This window comes from Oenanthe melanoleuca, chromosome 3, assembly GCF_029582105.1.
Source record: "Oenanthe melanoleuca isolate GR-GAL-2019-014 chromosome 3, OMel1.0, whole genome shotgun sequence".
In the NCBI taxonomy this organism is placed as follows: domain Eukaryota; kingdom Metazoa; phylum Chordata; class Aves; order Passeriformes; family Muscicapidae; genus Oenanthe; species Oenanthe melanoleuca.
This window is the reverse complement of record NC_079336.1, coordinates 37,479,408-37,498,790: the sequence shown is the minus strand read 5'-3', so window position 1 is coordinate 37,498,790 and position 19,383 is coordinate 37,479,408. Positions and strand designations below refer to the sequence as shown.

Sequence of the window (19,383 nt, the reverse complement as noted above, 5' to 3'; positions counted from 1 at the left end):
GGTTTGGGTAGGGGGTGGTTCACTTCAGTGTTGGCTGATTTTGGATTTTTTGGCAGTGGAAGACAACTTCCAACAAATAATTAATTTGACTAGATCTTATGTTGTTAATTGCTTTAACTGTGCACTTTTCCATCTACAAGATCTCACATTAGCATTTTTAATTATTTAAAAGACATTAAATATTGCTGGTACCAGCAGGATCAGAGATTAACTTCTTAATAATCACTCTTGTTTGAGAGTAAAGCATTTGATTCCAGCTGCTATGAACTTTTAAACAAGCAAAAGCAACATTTGCTGACATAAAAGGGACAACCAACTGTGGAAAAGTATGGAAAGGAATGCCTCTGTCCTACAAAACAATACTATTTTTTACTAGACACTGCAAAATTTTAAAAAGTTAACTTGCTTGGGAGAAATCTGAATTGCTGTATATTACTATATTATTCTGACTTACATACTGTGTCACAACATTTACACATTATTTTTACTCCACCTACTTTTTCATTAGTTTAGATTACCAGCCTCTAACTATCAAGGTTGCTTTTACATTTGGACCACAGCAAATAATAAAATGTTAATATATCTGTTAGTACACCTCTAGAAGAATCAATGGGACAGCAGGATACCTAAAATCAACTGAATTTCTAAATTAAAATTAGACAGACTGATTTAGGAAGGAAAATTCTAACTCAGGCTCTAGCACTAGAGAACAGATAAGATCACAGATAAGCTGTGATCAGAAAATAAACACACTTTAAGGTACAAAATAGCCAAAATAAACCAGTCATGCTGGTTTCCTTCCCTGTCACCAAATATATCTCCTGGAATAAAACCGTACCTGAAGCTTCCACCTCACAAAAAAAGAATAAAGTTTATAGGGTTGAAGATTACTGAGAGAAGCTTGAAAACATAATGTAACACCAGGCTTATGGCTCCTACTGGGGAATGTCTCAATTAATGTGATTACTGACATCTGGGAAATGACTTTTAGACATTGAATGCTTGAGAATGACAATGCTAGGATTAAAAGCCATTCAATGATATAACAAGTAGAAGATATTCATCAGTGTCTTGAGCAGGGAACAGAGACATGCTGGCCCAAAAAATGCTGACTGGCATAAAGATGGCCTGAAGTACCCACTCATCACCTCCAACAGCCCAAGGATACTGCAGATACATCCAAGGACTAAGAGGATAATGAAATTGTGTTTGATTTCCCTTTACCAAATGGCACGCACAAGAAGCTGGATTTGAATCAGAGAATTTGCAGGGGACAGACTGCTCCTCACCTTGCCAAGGAACTGAGCCATTGTGTTGTACATGATCCAACACTCTAAGCACACATTCACTGCTTCTCTTCCATCTTTGGACAATAAGATGCCTAATGTAGCCAAGAATTGCAGGACTACATCAGCCAGGTTTATTAATTTACCTTAGTTATTCAACAGTACAGTCACCCCCATCTAATCAGGAGACAACTGATCTCCAAAAAATAAATTAAAAAGGAAAGTCTGGAAGATCTCTCCCCACCTTGCAAGCACTTTAATTGTAGATCTGACAGTGCTGCCCATCACTGAGAACATAGAAGCTCTTGCATCACCACTAGGACTGCCTTCACCACTAGCTTGCTCTCAGGCTAATTCTTAGTTATATTTGAAAAACAAACACAAGTTTTTATCTCTGTATTTATACCAAATTTCAAGATAACCAAATAAAAGCCCTTGCCACCCATTTCCAGGGAAAAAAGACCACATTCTGCACACTAACTAGTATTAAAGCTATTTATGAAATCCCTTCAGTAGGCACTACTGGGAATACAAACCTTCTCAAAGATCAATCAGTATCTGATGCAGCAATACTGTTAGGACTCAATAGTTTCTGCAACTTATTACCCTGTAAGCATGGTCTTTGAAATCTGCTTCTCACAGAGAGAGAGAGAATACTGAATCTAGACTGGAATTTACTGACCTGCAGCCCCAAGGGATCACCACCTCACCTGCATTCAACATAGCTCAATGCAGAGATCTGCAGACATGCAAGTAATTTCTGAATACGTTACTCACACAAAATACTACACCACAAATAGTCCTCCTAAAATGTGTTGCTAATTTGTTCACAGCTAAGTGGGTATCTCTACACAGCACAGTCAACTTGCATGCCCCAATGGCAGTTTATGTGGAAGGTTTCATCTCTTCTGTAAAACGTATTTCTTTTTCCTACCATCACAGGTCACAAAGACATTAGAGCTATTAATACAATTTCCTTGCCTGCTTGGTTCCAGGGGAACCCTACAACCAAGAGATTCTCTGTGAAGACCCTCAGATTGCTGAAGACACATTTCCTCTTCACACAGAGAATAACAAAGAAAAAGGTTCAGCCTTAGCCAAGATTTTCAGTACCATTTAATTAGCTTCATTTCTAGTCTGAGTCTAGTCTACCTTTTAAGGCTAGAGATTCTTTGGTGTATTGCTGTGGTTGCATGAAAACCACAAAAAAATGTTGCAAAAAAGTCAATATGAGTTATCAGCTACTAGGATACTCGGACATTACTCAATCACAAAAAATATGTATCAGTATAAAATAAAAATGGAATATTGATTTTGGAGTTTTTACTTAAACAAACCCCATAAATCAATGCTTCAGCTACCCAACTGGAGATGCTCTATTGCCTACCTATCACTTTATCCTGCAATATTAGACTCAAAAAGTCCCAAGAGTACAAAATAATAAGGAAAATAACTTCCATATAGTAGGTAATAATCTCATTAAGTACTAAAATACTTTTCTTGTAGGAAAAGATTTGCTAGGGGATTTTTGAAAGAATTCTTTTCTTTAGCTAACTATATACAGCCTTTTAAGTGAGTGCAAGATTTAACACTCAGAAAGAGGTAGGAAATGTTCTTGGAAGTATTTTGGGGAGATACAAAAGATTCACAGCAGTATTGAATACAGCTGAAGACTTTCACCCTTCTCTGAGGTTGGAGTTGGTTAAAATCATTTGCCCTTCTTTTCTTTAGATTTTCTAAAGACTGAAAACAGGAGAACATGAAGCATTACTAAAATTTATCCCAGGTTCACAAACAATGTTTCTCAGTATTTGAAAATTACTTGCTTCTTTTGTTCACAGTCTCTTCTGCCTTTGCAAACCATGAATAACAGCGCATCTTTTATTTGTTTTCAGTTTCTCACAGAACCAGTTTGTTATGACTGCTCTCTCCTACACAAAAGCTGGTAAGGGTTTTCAAACATCCTTCTGTTTATTTATGGCAAGCTGCAGTGTAAACATTTGCTTACTACAAATCAGTGCCAGAAATTGCTAAATAAACCCACTGTTTTAACACCTTTTACCCCCAACTATATGAAAGAAAACTAAACATTTACAGTCCACATGCCTTTCTCTAGTCTGCATATATTCATCACAGGTCAAAGCAACTTTCTCTTCTTTCAAGACAGAATGGGTACAAGTTCAGCAGCTCTGCTGGCTTCTATACTTCCTTCTTTTGCCTGACCTGGTTTAAAAGTGTAAGAGAAACTTCTGTGGGGCTACTTTTTGATTTTTAGGGGGAGGTTTTTTATTTTTTCTTAAAGCTCTAGGAGACATGCTGGCAACTCAATCCCCAACACCCCTCCACAAAAGTGATGCCAGGAAAACACATGAGCAACAAGCTGCAGCAGGAGGGCAGAGGCATCAGGGGTACCTCAAACCTTACAGCTGCAGAACATCTTGTGTCAAAACAAGATGCACAAGGTGTCATAAACCCATCAGATGAAATTTTCTGATAAAGTCTGGTTCTTCTGACAGTTTTTAAATGTGTGTAACACAGATAAACAAATGAAAAATAACCTTAGTCAACAACAAATGGAAGAGCATTTTTTCCCCTTCAAATAGAAGGTTCTGAATTTACAGATCAAGATTTTTTTCACCCATTCCCTAGCCCTCCTTAGTCTGAGACACTACTTGGAGAAAAACTGCTGTTTCAAGGAAAAATACCTAAAATAAATCTCTCATCTTTAATTAGGAGCAGAAGTTGAATTACAAAAAGAATGGATAAGCATTTAGACTTCTGTGCCTTTCTCAGGTCTAAGCAAAAGAAACAATTCTGTTTGCACTTTCTTCATTCCTCCCACAGACTATAGCAACTAGCCCAAACCAAACAAAGAACAACAACAACAACGAGGTCGCAAAACCCCAAACAAACAACAAAACCCTACCCTTCTCTCTTATATCTTTAGGTTCCTTAAATCTTTAGACTTTTTTTTTTTTTTCTTTTTCCTTTTAGATGTTCAGGGCTTGATCTGGTTTGCTATGGGCTACAGTAATCTCTCTTACTACCCAGACCAAGGAATAAAAATATCAGGAACTAAAGACACAGCCTATGAAAATTGACTCCTTGGATTTCCAACAGCAATTTTCAACACTCAAAGTACACAGGCCAGTGACAGGACAAAATGTAGAAACATAACATGTAATTCACAGAATCAACCTATGCCACTGAAGAGGCACTGACTCCCCTTCCCCTTTATGCCCCATGCTCTGCCACATATTATTGCCCCAGAGCACAAGTGACACTTGTGTTGCCACTGGTGTCATGGTACAAACCCATACTGACATCCCACAATAGCACCTACAACCAGACAAATGCAGGCACTTGCTCTACTCCTCCAGCTCTGCAATACATGCAGAGAGAGGTGGAAAGCTGGAGGTATTTATGTCTCAAACTGCTACAAATTACAAGTGACAAGGTTCTGCTACTAGAGCCTTAATTCTCTTCACCTACCCAGCAACACCACTGAAAATCAATGCAACTCCATAGTGCAAGAGCTAGTTTTAATTAGAAAAAACAGTAAATTCAAACAGCCTGTCTAGCAGTTTTCCAGCCTTTAAGGTAAAGTTGCACTACAGTGGATTTGGAATCCTGGGGAAATGTGAACAGCTGCAAGGAATATAAACTCCACTAATTTTGTGTATGACTATTCTCATCTGCTGTCACATACATCCAAAGATGTGAAGCATGGAATCTGATGCCATTTGCATGATGGATGTGATTCAAAGGTCTCAAAGAAATTGAACAAATCTAATAAAGGGAAAAAAAAAAAAAAGCATAATTCAAACTGAATATATACTTGAGGATCTAGTCACACTGGTCCAGGAGAGCTTCCTCCAGTATCAGGCAGCCAGCCCTGGCTACTGAAACATTCTGGAGTTTGACTTGCTCTCTAATTCTGAATTTCTACTTCTGTTTCACCTCCATTCATAATTATCCTCCCTAAGCAAGCAAGCTGAGCACATCTAGTTCTTCTATTTATATTTTGGCAACACATAGGTTTCTGCAATTCAGTGAGAGTGTTTGGAGGATGGAGCCACATACATGAATTGTAAATGGACAAGACCTCACTTGCATTGCCATCAGTCAATTTCCTACAAATACAAGCAAATACAGTATTTATATGGAAAAGCCACCACAGACCACCAGAAATCCCCAGTGTATTCTAATGTAACCTCAGTGAGGATGGGAAGCCCAGCATGGCAGGGGCATGGCACACTCCAGTGCACTCTGCAGGACTGGTGCACTAAGGCCCTGCCAGAAAGGAGTTCTGCTCCCCTCATGTTTGCTTGTCTGAGTTTTCTACAGAAACATAAAAAGTGAAAAAAAAGGAAGTTCAGCTGAGGAATACACCAAGCTCACAAAACAGGTACTTTTATCTCCACAACAAGGCAGCACTTCAGTTCAGCCTTGCTCTTGAGACCTGTACTTTGATCTCCACAGTTCACTCAAGTCAAAGTCCCAGTTCTGTTCTGGAAACATCACCTCAGTACTTTCTTTTTTTTTTTTTGTTTTATGCAACTAAAATATAGGTCACTGACTGAAAGGGGGCTTTCAAAACTAACAGAGAAAAGGCAAAAAACACAGAATATTACCCTGAAAAATATACATTCCACATATCCTGATGACATTTCTTCAAGCACAGGGTTTTATCTGTTTTGTCTTTATAGGCCAGGTAGAGGCACAGTTTTGCTTAAAAAGGGCAGTAGCCTTTTACTTTATTTGACCTGAAGTGACACCTGATGGAAAATGTTTCAGACATAATAAGGCCATAAGCTTGCTCACATCTTCTTCAAAATTTGTTATTAATCTAAGCAATGCTGTTTTCACTTAAGCAATCACTTTAAAAACCAAACAAAACACACAGGACAGAAATCAAGCCTTATTAACAGTGCAGAAAGGGACCTCAATCACTCTGAGATATGATACCTTCAAAACAAAACCCCCCTGTAATCCAAACAACTGCTGCTAAGAATTTTTTCCAATTGGTTTCTTACTGAAGGCTAGAATCTAACACTACTCTGGAGGCACAAGGGGTTAAAAAATTGAAGAGTTTAGACTATTGAGGCGAAAAATCCACGACCTTAAGATCCATCCCAAACAATCACAGCACTCAGGAAAAACACAAAAGTAAATTAGGCTCCAACATTACAGTATCTATGCTGTCAACTACCACCACTATATGTATCATTCCTGCCAGGAAAAACAAAGACAGATGGTTGTAGCAAAAGACACTCTTCAGAACAACCTTAACCTTCACGTACTGATGAATCAAAACATTTACAATATTTATCCCCCTACAGAGCTCATTCCCTACAATTAAAGCTCTTCTAAACTGCCACAGCATATTGCTACGGAAATTTTGGCAGAACAAATTCTTCATTTACATAACTGTTGAGAGTAGTCACCTAGCTTAGAGGAAAAAAAAATCATCCATTCTCATTCTTCATGTTCTGAAGCCTCTGATTTATTTTACTCATAATTGTTTACAAATTTCGTTGCTTTCTCATTACAGGGAAATATCCAACTGTCAATATCAAGGTCAATAGCTTCCAACCGGCATGAATGTGACTGAAACTCACACAGCATTCACTGCTGGAATGTCACTTTCTGAAGCAGCATCTTTCTTGTCTCAAGCTGAAGGAGACTTCAAAGATCTAGCAGTGCATGTAAGGGCATAAAGACCTCTTGGTACTGCCCCAGTTTGCACAAGCTATCTGCCCTGAGTGACTTCACTGCTACTAACTGCAAGGAGCACAAAAGGTTTCCTAATTCAGGAACCTCATCTGTCCAGATCTCCTGCCCTAGAAAGGAAGATGAACACTGCGAATCCACATCAAGCCTGGCACTGGACTTCAGTGTTGAAGCTTAGCTTAGTCCAAATTTTTCCATAGTTAAAAGTTCAATTAAAACACATGTCTGATAAATCTTGACAAAACATTTTTCTAAGAATCTAGAAGACAGGCTGGCACACACACAACCTGCTGCAGCTCCTTTCTGGCCTACATTAGACATTTCCCTTTCTATAAAGGACAGGCTGTCAGATTCAGGAGGGCTGATCCACATGGGAACACCCAGAACCAGAAGTTTCAAAGCTCTCCTGGTCTCCCAGTTTACACTGTCAAACTCCAACACAATTGCTTCATTTTCATCTCTTGAAACAACCCCCCAGAGTAGCCTCTAGTCCCTGAAATTTCTTCAGACTTAGCAGGAATGTCCCTCAAAAAATGGTCCCTTAAGTATGTTTCTTCTCAATATGAAGGTTCAAACTGCTCAAAGCCCAAAATTCAGTCAGGGATAAAACCCACAAACGAGACAAAATTTAAAAAAAAAAATAAAAATCATTAATTAAAACAATTACAAGACCTTGGGAAGGGTTTCTACTCTTTACTTATTTCAGCAATGAGAATTTGATAGTAAAATTTCAAAAATCTCTTAGAAATAAAAGCATCCCATCTACAAGCACACACTCATGCAATACAGTATGCACACAGAATTCCAGAGCACCAGATCTCATTGTATTTTATAAGTAGCCAAAAAGCCACCTAAATCAGAACACAAAGAAGTGAGGATTTAGAAATCACTGTGTCAAGGATCCTGTCTTTCACTGCTAAGTATAAGCATCATATAATTCAAGAAATTTGAGGGGATATACTACTTCTACCAGTTAGTAGTATGAGGGTGGTTGGGGGAATTTTTTTGTGTCGGGGGAATAAACTGTTAAAAAATATAAAAAAATTAGGCTTCTAAAAATTTAATAATTTCTTAGGAAAATCTTGTAATTTAGCCTTTTGGCTAAAAATTTGTTCCTCTATCTCCAAAGAAGAGAGATACAAAAATTCAAATACAAGATTCCCTCTACTTCCTGCAATCAGGAAGTAACTGAAGTCCTAAGAGCAGAGAACACACTGGCAAGTATCATATAAAATCATAGATGGATAAGAAATATGAAAGATAACTTTTCCTTCAATAAAAGAATTAAAATGAGACAAATAGGTGCTTGCTAGTATAATTACACTGCATGATATTTTTATTTGGCTAGTTTTTCCCAATAACCGTCATCTGTTCTCACACAAGTGATTAAATTAATTTCATTTTTCACTTAATCCAATTCCCACTTCTAGTTCAATTTATAATCATCACTTCCCCATGCTAGTGTGGCATTAAATTACTGTCATTCTTGGCCATTAAGTTCATCGTATTCCAGTCAGCAGAATCGATCAAAAACACCACAGCAGTGCCATGAATTTCTTATTAAATACATTCCTTTTTGCTGCTTTGTAGAAGCTGATCATCAGTGTCAGAAGCTACAATACATCGATTTCTGACTTTTCAGGCAAAAGAAAGACATTCTGAATCAAAAATAGACAAGAAAAAAGTCTTTTTAAAAAATGAACATAGCATTTTCTTTGTTCAAATTGCACTTACTTTACTTTGTAAGTGCCCACTGAAGAAATGACCCATGCAAGCATAAATTTCCATCTGCTCCTGATCTTCTAACCATACTTCTCCTTACTGTAAAATCAAAAGTTATTGCTCCCCTTAGTAAGAAGGGAGGGAAAAAAACAACAGAAAACCACCTCTCTCGATGCTACTCAAATTTCTTTGTATGTTCAAATTCAAATTTTGGGTCAAATTCACTTACACTATCAGCAATACACAGACTTTTCAACAGAAGTTGCCATTTTAAACACAGTTGTTCATGTCCTGTCTTAAAGAAAAGACAAAACTGAAGAAAGATTACAACTCCACTAGAAGATCTGTGGGAATCTCATATTTCTTGACCAAGGCAAGATTTTACACTATTTGTTCAGGGTCAGTTTGAAGCACAGTCACTTCCAAGCTCATTTTCATATAAATATATCCATAAATTAAATGTCTGCATGGTAATCTTTACTTTTAAAATGTCCCATTACTTTCTGACAGTAAAAACAGTGGTTAATTTCATCTTCTGTGTGGTTTGCACTGAGCTACAAAGTGTTAAATAAACATTTCAATTTCCATACTGAAATTCCCTGACAGTATTTTCTCTTGCTTGAAATTGAATGAAAGGTATACCTGCCAATCTAACTGGACCATTTTCAAAGAAACCCCAAGGCAACTTCTTTCCCTCCTGACATATTAGGAGTGCAATCTGCCCCCCATTTGCCAATTCAATGGCTGCCTAAATGTGCATTTTCTCCATGTATGCCTACACAGGAATTAACAGAGCCTTTTGTATGTACAGTAAAACACAATATTTTTATAAACACTATAGGCACCTAAAAAAATTACAAATCATGTGTTTAAGAAATGTTAATTGGTACAACTACATTATTTTTAGTGTCCTACTAATCAAGAGCTTATTATTCTCTAACAGTTTCTGAGAATACCTAGTGTAGTACTTTGTACATAATAACTGTATGGTGCTTTACAGATGCTGTCAAATTATTCACAGTCTGAAAAGCACCAAAAGATTAAAGGAGTTTTTCTGGAGTACTTTCAAAGTAAAGAAAAATTTTTTCTCTAATCATCTGTAAACTTGAATAATACAAAGAGATGTGACTGAGTAGCTATATATGAGTGGCTTTTCAAGCATCTGTGGTAACTGTATTACTTATTCAGCACATCACTGGATTTCTGTAGGATCTACTTAAACAACAAATATGATTTTCAGATAAAAACTCTAAAGAACTGAACACGCCTCAGTGGTCTTGCTCCTGCCAACTGCTTTAGTGAGGCAGATCCCAGAATCAAGAGGAATTGGGAGGGCTACAATAATCCTTTACCCTATGTGCTACAGTTTACAGGACTGTGGCCTCTGGGTCTGCTCCTGATCTTTTCACGACTGAACAATACTGCCATGAACATTTACCCAAATAAGACTAACCACAACTTGCTTCTGAAACGTTTGTAAGATATCTTCCTACCCCAACAAAACTGGAAAAATTCAGGACAAGCTTTAGAAACTGCAGTCACATACTATTTGCTATGATCAACCTCTGCAGTTTATTTCCCCGAGGTAAGACTTAAACCATCATTCCATTTCTTTCACATTTTATTGCGGTGTCTGGTGCCAAGCACGCCGCTTCCCAGGGTCTGGTGTGACAGCTACGGATCGGCCGTCCCTCCGACCGCGCTCAGACGAGCCGGGCTCGCTCCAGGGGCGGGATCCGCTGGCCTGGGAGCGCGGCGGCGACGAGCCCCCGGCCACCTGCGGCGGCGCACGGACCCGCGCTTCTCCCGCAGAACTGCTCCACATCGACCGAACGCGAAATTTCCTGCCGGGAACCGAATCTTTCCCCACCATCAGCTACCACCACCTGGCAGCACCTTTTCAATCGCGAGGGCTGCAGATACAGTGTTCCGGCAATCAGGGTGCCAGGATCATTCGCAGATGCGAGCTGTCGCGTATTCAAACGCCGGAGAGGGGCAAAAGCTTGTTTTTGCCGGTCAAACGAGCGGCTTCGAGGGCTGGCAGAGGCGAGGGCAGCTCGCACCAAGTAGCCAGACGCCTTGCAGCGCTGCGGCGGCGGCAGAGCCACGTTCAGGGAGCCGCCGCCAGCCGGCACCTGGAGCACGTCCCCGCGTAACCCCGCGGGCAGCGGGACTCACGGCGCGGAGCCACCCCGGGCTCGGGCTCATCGTCCCCCACCCCGCTCCCCGCCGCCTCCTCCGGGAGCTCAGGGCCGGCGGCAGCGCCGCTCGGTGCCCGGGGCGCCCCGGCGGCCGGAGCTGCCGCTTGACCCGTCTCCCTGGCAACGGGGACACTCGCCCTGGCCTCCCCCTTCCCCAGCAGAGCCCACCCTGCCCCCGCAGCGGAGCTGAGCGGCCGGGGCCGCGGGGCACGACCGGCGGCCGCCCCCCGCCCCGCTCCCGGTCCCGGTTAGGTAACGCGGGCGGCGCGGCGCCGCCTCGGGCCCGGCCGCTCGCTCACCTCGGGCAGGTGCCGGGGCCGGGGCCGTGCACGGCGCTGGCGGCGCCGCCTCTCCGCCCCGCTCCGCTCCGCTCCGACGGCAGCGGGGGGACGAGCCGCGGGCGAGCAGCTCCCGCGCCGCAGAGCCGCCGTCCCGGCTGTGCCGCTCCGGTGCCGAGCAGGAGGAGCTTCCCCGCCCCGCCCAGTGCGCAGCGGCGGCCCGGGAGGCCGCACCTGCCGGAGGAGGAGGCGGGTCGGGCCGCGGCAGCCCGGAGCCGTGCCCGCGGTGCCCCCGGGAGGCCGGGGCTGACTGCTGCCCACCCGCCGGGCCACGGCCCTGCCGGAGGGAGGAGGCCTGGCTCAGTGAGCCCTTTAAGTAGCGCCAAGTTTGTAGGAAGAGCACCTGCGAGGCGGGATAACCATAGGGACGGCGGGGCCAGGAGGGCTGTCACAGGGACATGAGGGAAGGAGGATTTTAGGACAAGAGGGACGGCCAGAAAGGATGAGGTCTCTACAGGGTCAGGACCAGAGCGCTACATGCTGGGATATTAAGGCATCACTGCTTTATCATCCTGCTATGGGGTTTAATGTGACTTTTAAAAAATCTTATGTGCAAAAGTCATGAGGAACATCTGTCTGAGATACAAGTGCTACACCATTGTGTATTTTCCCAAATGCCATCTTTGCAGGTACACAGGACTCAGCTGTGCAGTGAGGCTCAGTAACAGTGCTGCTCTTTCAGCCTCACCTCATGAAACTTGCGGGAACTTTTCTTCCCACACCCTCTAACCGATCCCATGGTAATGAAGAACATTCAGGAGTATTAAAAAATAAATGTAGTGATTAGTGATCCCTTCATCATCAGCAAGACTGATGCTTTTATATGTAGGAGAAAATACTATTTTGACATTTGCACAGAGCACCTCTACTTTTGAGCAGTTTTCATCTTGCTACTGGATTTTCTTAGGAGCTTAGTTCCTGTTTTCTGATCCGTGAAGCTAATACAAAAGCAGTAGATCTCAAAAATCTCTGCCTCCATCTCCAACACACCTCCATACTTAATTTTACATATATGCCACACTAGAGGAGATCAGGTCTTTTTCAGATGACAATTCCTTAAGATAGTTTTACATGATGTGGGCCTTCAGCTAAGCCTGTTGACAGATTAGTTGTTCTGTTGTAACGTGTTTGTGAAAGGTATCTAGAAATACCCCAATTCCTCATCTGCAGAGCAGACAGTAACTACTGGAAAGTTAATTCAGAAAGTGCACCAGATGGAGTGTTATATGGAGTGTTTTCAGTAGTAATGCAGAGCTTCCCCAAGTCAAGGGTCAAGCAGCTTGGTGCTTATGCAGTGCAATACCAGTCAGAAGCCCATTTTTGTTCCAGAATAGAGGCATAAAGACAGGGCTAGTTAGTTCATGTGCAACACAAAACTGCTACAGTACCTTTCCTTGATTGCATCCAAGTGGGCTTTGAATGTCTCCAAAGAGGGATACTGCATGACTTCCCTGGGCAGCCTCCTACAGGGCTCTGCCACCTTCAGTGTAAAGTTCTTCCTCAAGTTGAGGTGGAACTTTTTGTGTTTTGGTTTATGGTCACTGCTTGTTCTGTTGTTGGACACCATTGTCTGGCAATACATCATATTTAATATTAGAAATCAAAAAAGTCAAAGAGATTGACAATTATTTTTATTCTTTTTTTTTTTTTTTTTTAAATTCTCTATTCTGCAAATATATAATGAAGAGCTTTTTTTATATTACTCCTATTCTCTGCTCTAGACAAAGACTGCAGATTTTCAATGATCCCATACACAAGATACATGTACATGTGAAAGGCTCAGGAGATGTACCTCAATACAACAAAAACAAAGCCTACCAAATCTTGGAAAAAGCTGCAGCTAGAAGAACTATTGCAGCTACTTATATGCATGCATATTCCAGTTGATCATACTGTTTTTCCTTTACCATTTATATAAAAGTAACTCGAGCAGATGGACAAGAACTTGTTAGAACTGGTAATATAAACTTGCATGAGGTTAAAACACTTCAGTTTGGGGCAGTTGATAAAAGAGTTTATGAAGCTGGAAATACTAAGTAACCTATTCTGATTTATGAAAGAATTATTGCTGCTCTTGTAGAAGAAGGCACAGGGCATCCTAAGAGGATCCTTCAAGACTCTCAGAGAAGAACAAAGAACATCAGTAATAGCCAGAGTTTCTCCCACATCTATAAGTCCCAAGGGAAAACAGAGTACAGTGGAGTATGCTTACAGAGCAAAGAATGTGATGAAACCTTAAGTCAACCAACAGCTGCCAAAAGGAGCTGTTATTGAGGAAGATACTAAAGAGACTAAGCACCTAAAAGGAAACCTCACTGCTGCACAAGAGTAAAATGGAATCTCTATTTTCATTGGAAAATTCATGTAGCCCTTAAAGGAAAGCTGACAGTATGGGAAGAACAAGTTACAAAGTATATTGAGATAATGAGCACCATGGAAACAGTAGTGAAAACAATCACTAAACCATTCACAATTAATAAAAGCAATGAAACAATGAAAACAGATCTGCAATTCAAGGAGAAATAACTGAAAAAAAGCCCAGACAGACCTGCAAGAAACGGAGATTCCTCTAGCTGAGAAAGAATATATAGTTTCAGTTCTGAATGCACAAAAACTTCATGGCACAGATAGCCATTTGGTCAAGACTGTTAATATAAATCATGTATCTATGCAAAACTGTATCATAAGAGAGCTGTGCTATCATCCAAATAGATTTTCAGGAGGATTTAATGTTCTGGTCAATAAAGTACAAGATTCAGTTGTGAGAGCTGTCTGAAGCAGCAAAAGATGTTGACATCTTATGAATATTTTGTAGGTGTCCTCCTATCTATCAGTTATTCGGTGGATAATGTATTTGCATTAGTTGTATCAGGGTCTTTTACCTCTGTTAAAAAATTGCTGTCCACTGAACTTTCTCAAGTACCTGAAAATGTGTTACAAAATAGGACTCTGCCATTTGCTAGTAAAGCTGAGCCATTCAAGTTGACTAAGAAGCAAATATCTGGATAAGGAGAAGCATTAAATATCTTGACAGCAGTGGTAGAAATTTTCCTGAAACTAAACTGTTTCAGAATAACATAAGGAAATTTTCTGGTTGATGAGGTAGAGGGCCATAAAAAACAATTAATATCTTCTTAGGAGATCTCTGTCTCACTCTGAAAAAATTACACAAAGAGCCAGTATTTTTTCTCAGATGCAAAGTACTGTGGGAATTTAAGAGAAGTGGAAATGGAAAAGTGTGTATATACAAAGAATGAAAATTAATTCGTGTCCTCACTTAAAAGCCACCTGAACCTGTTGGCACAGAAGATGCAGAAGAACTCTAGATGTATACTGTCAAAAAATGCAAGTTTGAAGGCTACCATGACTGCTGGGCAAGAAAATGTTTATCTGGAAACTACTGATCTAGCCAGTAGTAAAAATTCTGTTTTAAAAACAAATTTATTGCATCTCTGGATAATTTCTATCATATGCTCAAGGACATAAATGGTAGTTTATGGCCATATATTTCATGGACATAAAAGAAGATGGTGGTGGAATCCATAGTCTGTTCTCAGCAACTTCACAGCAATCTAAAAAATACAGCTCAGGATACTGGTAAATGGAGGGAATTTAAAACTACTCAGATAGTCAGCTTTATGGATCAGTAACAATCCTTCTTCAACAGCAATAAATAGCAGCTTCAGTGTTTGCAGTAAGGAACAGAAGGTTTACGATTGAGATCTGTATTTTTTACTGAATAGTTTGTTCTGCATTAAGGTTGCAGTAGTTGCAGTTTGGAACTACTGCACTCTAAGAATATATCCTACAATACATTTAATTATATGCATATAAAAATACAAATAGTTGTGTTCAAAGATCCTTGACATACTGCTGGAACTCAAAGAAATTGCCAATTTTAAAAGCACTGGAACTCACCCAGGAGGGATACAAACCAATGGCCTATATTGACTTTAGAAAAGGAAAGAGTATGTCATGGTGCTGCCAGCTAGGTCCAGGGTCTCCACATCCCTGCTCTCATTTAGAGGCCTGAATGACTCCTAAAAAAAGGTCTTCTTATCGATTTCCAGTTTGTGCTCACTAAAAGCCAGTCAATAAGTAAGAATTTATTCAACCAATGGAATTGTCCTATGGCAACTGAAAGCTGTGAGCTAAGACAGCAAACAATTCTGTGAAACAGGGAGATGCAATGGATTTATGTATTATATACAACTTCTCTCAAGAACAACAGTGAATTACGACTTGCAGCATTTAAAGAGACAGAAAAATTAGCCTTAAATAAAGGCTTGTCAAGCTCTTTTACTCTCTCTCTAAAAGCTTATATTTTCACAAATATGCTCACTTATATATTTTTTAGAAGACTGACTTCAGAGATTGGCATCAGTGTATTTTTTTTATCACTGCAACATATGGCAGTCTTTCCTGCTGCCAAAACATGGCCATGTTTCAGCCTCAGGGTACAGCTGGCTTGAACTTAAAACTGAGACTGCTTTCAAACATAAATACAGAATTTTATGTTACCCCTTCAGACACTATGAAGAAAAGTAAATATAAAATTTCTGTCATTGGAACCTCTATGAACACTACAGTTCCTTGGGGTTCCAGCCACACTAGGAAGTATTTTTTCCTTCTAGTTTCTGGATAACATCTAAAATTATTAACAGTCACTGTGTCAGGATCATGTATCACTCAGCTATCCATACTGAAAACTTCTGCAGTTCAGATTCCAGTATGGGGTTGCAATATTCTCATCTTTATGATGAGCTCCCCACACAGCCACAAGTTAGAGCAATCTCTGACCATGTGCAATCAATGTTTGTGTAAACCTTCTGTTCAGAGGTTTTTTACAACACATCTGTACTTAACCCATCACTTCCTCTTACAGTGCTCTTCCTGATTTGCAAAGCTGAATTTAAGCCTACTGTACTGGTGGTGCACATTATCTCAACATTCTGAAAATTAGCTAGATAAACACAAGCAATTCCTAGTTACCTCTGAAAGTATACCCAGCACCCCTATTTTGTTTAAAAACATTAAAACATCAAACACTACATTATGTTCTGAGCAGTTCTCTCAGCTGAGCATTTTCCAGGTTACATGTCAGTACCACAAACATCTAAAAGAAACAAAAATAAAACTCCAACATTTAAAAATTAAGAAAACTGTATCTGCAATCCCACTCTCTATCCTCACTGCAAGTGGATCTAGAAGAAAACACCTAAGTGCCTTGCTTGTCGGTGGAGCTGACTAACACAAACTACATGAGAGCACGTACATAAAAGAAGCCCAGTGGGCAAAAGAAAATGAAAACAGGTAAGGGAGTAACTATTCCCTTCTCAGTAGAAGCTATATAAATAGTAGTGTTAGCGGTAACATTGAAGTTGTCTAGGTTACTGCTTTGACCTGGTTCTTTCATTTGGAACAGATTTAGTCACATGGGGTGACATTCCCTACTGGAGGAAATAAACTTCCTGACAGGTAGCAGGGTATGTAAGATCCTGCTTGAACCTTTCAATGCTTCCTCTGCTAGGTATGTTTTTCTGAATACAGCCCTGGATGATATCCTTAACATTTACAGAAAGGAAAAAAAGAAGTGGAGGTTAAACAAGAAACTAAAAAAAGCCCAGTTCTCTAAGCAACCTGTATAGTGCTTTTGGTAGGTAAATTGCTGGCCATTGAATGTTATAAATTTTCTTATTCCTCCATCTCCTTTTCCTAGATTCCCCTACTCCCAAAGAACAGTTGAGCTGTTCAGGCTCAGCCTGAAGCTGCTTTATACAAAATCATTCTCAGCTTCTAAACTGTTGAAATCAAAATAGTCTGGCACATTAGATGTGATACTCCACAGCTTTTATTTCTGTGAAGTAGGAGGTGTATTTCTAACATCAAGGAAACATGTTTTACTGCCAGTACTCTGAAAATGTAGCTGCTCCTTTCAGCATGTGGCTGCTGCAAGAACATCAGGCTGGAGGCTCCGATGTATTAAAACCTCTGATTAGATGAAAGGGATCATGACATGGCTGGAAAAGGATAGTAAGGATAGAACCTGGGGTCAGGAAGAGGGAGAAAGACCATGCACTCCTGCAGTGCTTTTTACACTGTGACAGATGAGCTTGTATATATAGCACTTTAGGGAGCCTGTTGCAAGCCTTGGCACTGCCACTCTGCTAACAAAAGCGTAGGCCTTTGTGTAGAGCACTCCACATGCCTTTGCTTTCAAAAGCAATGAGTTTTTTCTTTGTTTTTTTAATGTTGGACTTCTGTTTGTATAACCGTGTCTTTAGATTACTCTTACTTCAGCCTTTTCTTACATTCAGGTCCTTTCTGCAATGGAAAGTAGCATGGGGATACTGAAGATCTGAAAGAATGACTGAGTGTTTGCTTCACTTTTAATTCTAGGGCAATTAGATAATCAGTCCTTCTCATGAGAGGGAGGATGCAGGTGTTAGAAACCTGCAGGGAGAGGGAGAGCTCATAAAAGTAATTTATTGAACTTAGTCTGTCTGCAGAAACAAAGGATTTTCTATCATCCCTTCTACAACTACAGCTGGCAGAGCTGACCTCACTGTGCTAACTGTGCACAGCAGCAACTCTTTCCTCACGCAGTTAAAAAAAAAAAAAAAAAAAAAAAAGTTACCTGTTTAAACAGTTACAACTCTCCCAGTTAGAAACTCTCCCAGTTTCTAACCTCTGAAAATGAAAAGAACAAGAAGAGCCAGTGGATACATATTAGAAGCACACCATGGGACAGTAAGCATGTGTAGTCTTTCTCTACCTGGGACCGTTCACTTGCCAGGCACCATCTCGAGAACAGTTGATTTCATATCCGATCAAGGACTTCCTGTATTTCCTCATGAAAAAGCACCTGCAGAAATCAGTTATCTTAGGCTGCTACTCCCACTGTTTATAGTTTGAGGTTTAAAACATTTTAGATTGTTTCAGCAAATGCTACCAGCCTTTTTTCCTTCTCAGTATATGTTCTAATAGTTCCCTGTGGTTTTTAGGGCATTATTGAAGGTTCTGTATGGCTTCATGTTGTCAGAGAATGAATTCATAGACAGTGGCAGGAAAGGTAGATACCAAAATAATGATATTCTGTCGATGCCAGCAATACACGGCCACAGCTTACTCATTTCCTCAGTGTCTGAACTAAGACCCCTGCACCTTTGTCAGGATTTGAGCACTGGAAACAGAAGATATTCTAATCAACACATGCACAGAATAGATGAGTCTGCTTACAGTGGTACTTAAATAATATGAAAACCTTAGTTTCTGTCTGAAAGCCTGCTATTTTCATGTGCATGACTGGTGCTGTTAAATCAATGGAGGAAGAACTTTCTTAGTCATACGGGTGGCAGAAGAGTAACCATACTTATTCAGACCAAAGATTCACCTAACACAGTGTAAATGAATCCTTAAAGGTTGACGTTGCAATCCTTAACTCCTTAGTTAAGGAACAGTAGAAATCTGGAATAGACAGTTTCCTAAAAGAAATCTTGAGGAAGACATATGTGCTATGCTTCTTACTCACCTTTTTAAACCAGGGGTATCTGAAAAAAAATAGAATGAAAGAAAAGAAAGTGAGTGGTTTTCTGCACAGTCAGTAGGTTGAGCTGGCTTATCATGCAGGCAGAGGAGCCCTTCTTACCCAGGGGGCTGAGGGCTGGCTACAGGCAGCAGATCCTCCTTTAGAGACAACACACTGTTGGACTGCAGACTTAAATTGCTTCTGGTAAGAATACAAAAAAGACACTTGAAAGTAATTTCAGGATGATGGATTCCACTCTGGGAAGCAGGCACTTGTCTGCTCATATAGACAGAAAGGCGTAATGGTGCAGGAGACACTAAAAGGCAGATTGCAACTAACTTTCAAGAGATGTACCTCTGATTTATGGAAAGTTTAAATTCTATTTGAGGTTACTAAGAATGATAGACTACTTCCAACTACAGTCAAATATAGTTTTTGGTTTGTTGTTTTTTAAATTTATTTTATTTGAAACAGCTGAAGTCACTGCTCAAATCATTCACCAGAATGACAGGCATGGAGTGAAAGTTGAATAATCTGGTCTGAAACCAGGAAGGTTGGTTCTTGTCTGGAGAGTC

At 40.3% G+C, this 19,383-nt stretch overlaps 1 protein-coding gene across 1 annotated transcript in view; it reads right to left on the bottom strand.

Annotated features, from left to right (window-relative positions):
* The window catches only part of KLHL32 (kelch like family member 32), a 120,472-nt gene extending 109,087 nt beyond the window's left edge, over positions 1–11,385 (bottom strand). The window contains exon 1 of the mRNA XM_056487855.1: positions 11,242–11,385. The gene's annotated coding sequence lies outside the window, so the exon portion shown is untranslated. The remainder of the gene's footprint in view (positions 1–11,241) is intronic.
* Between the last annotated feature and the right edge of the window lie 7,998 nt (positions 11,386–19,383).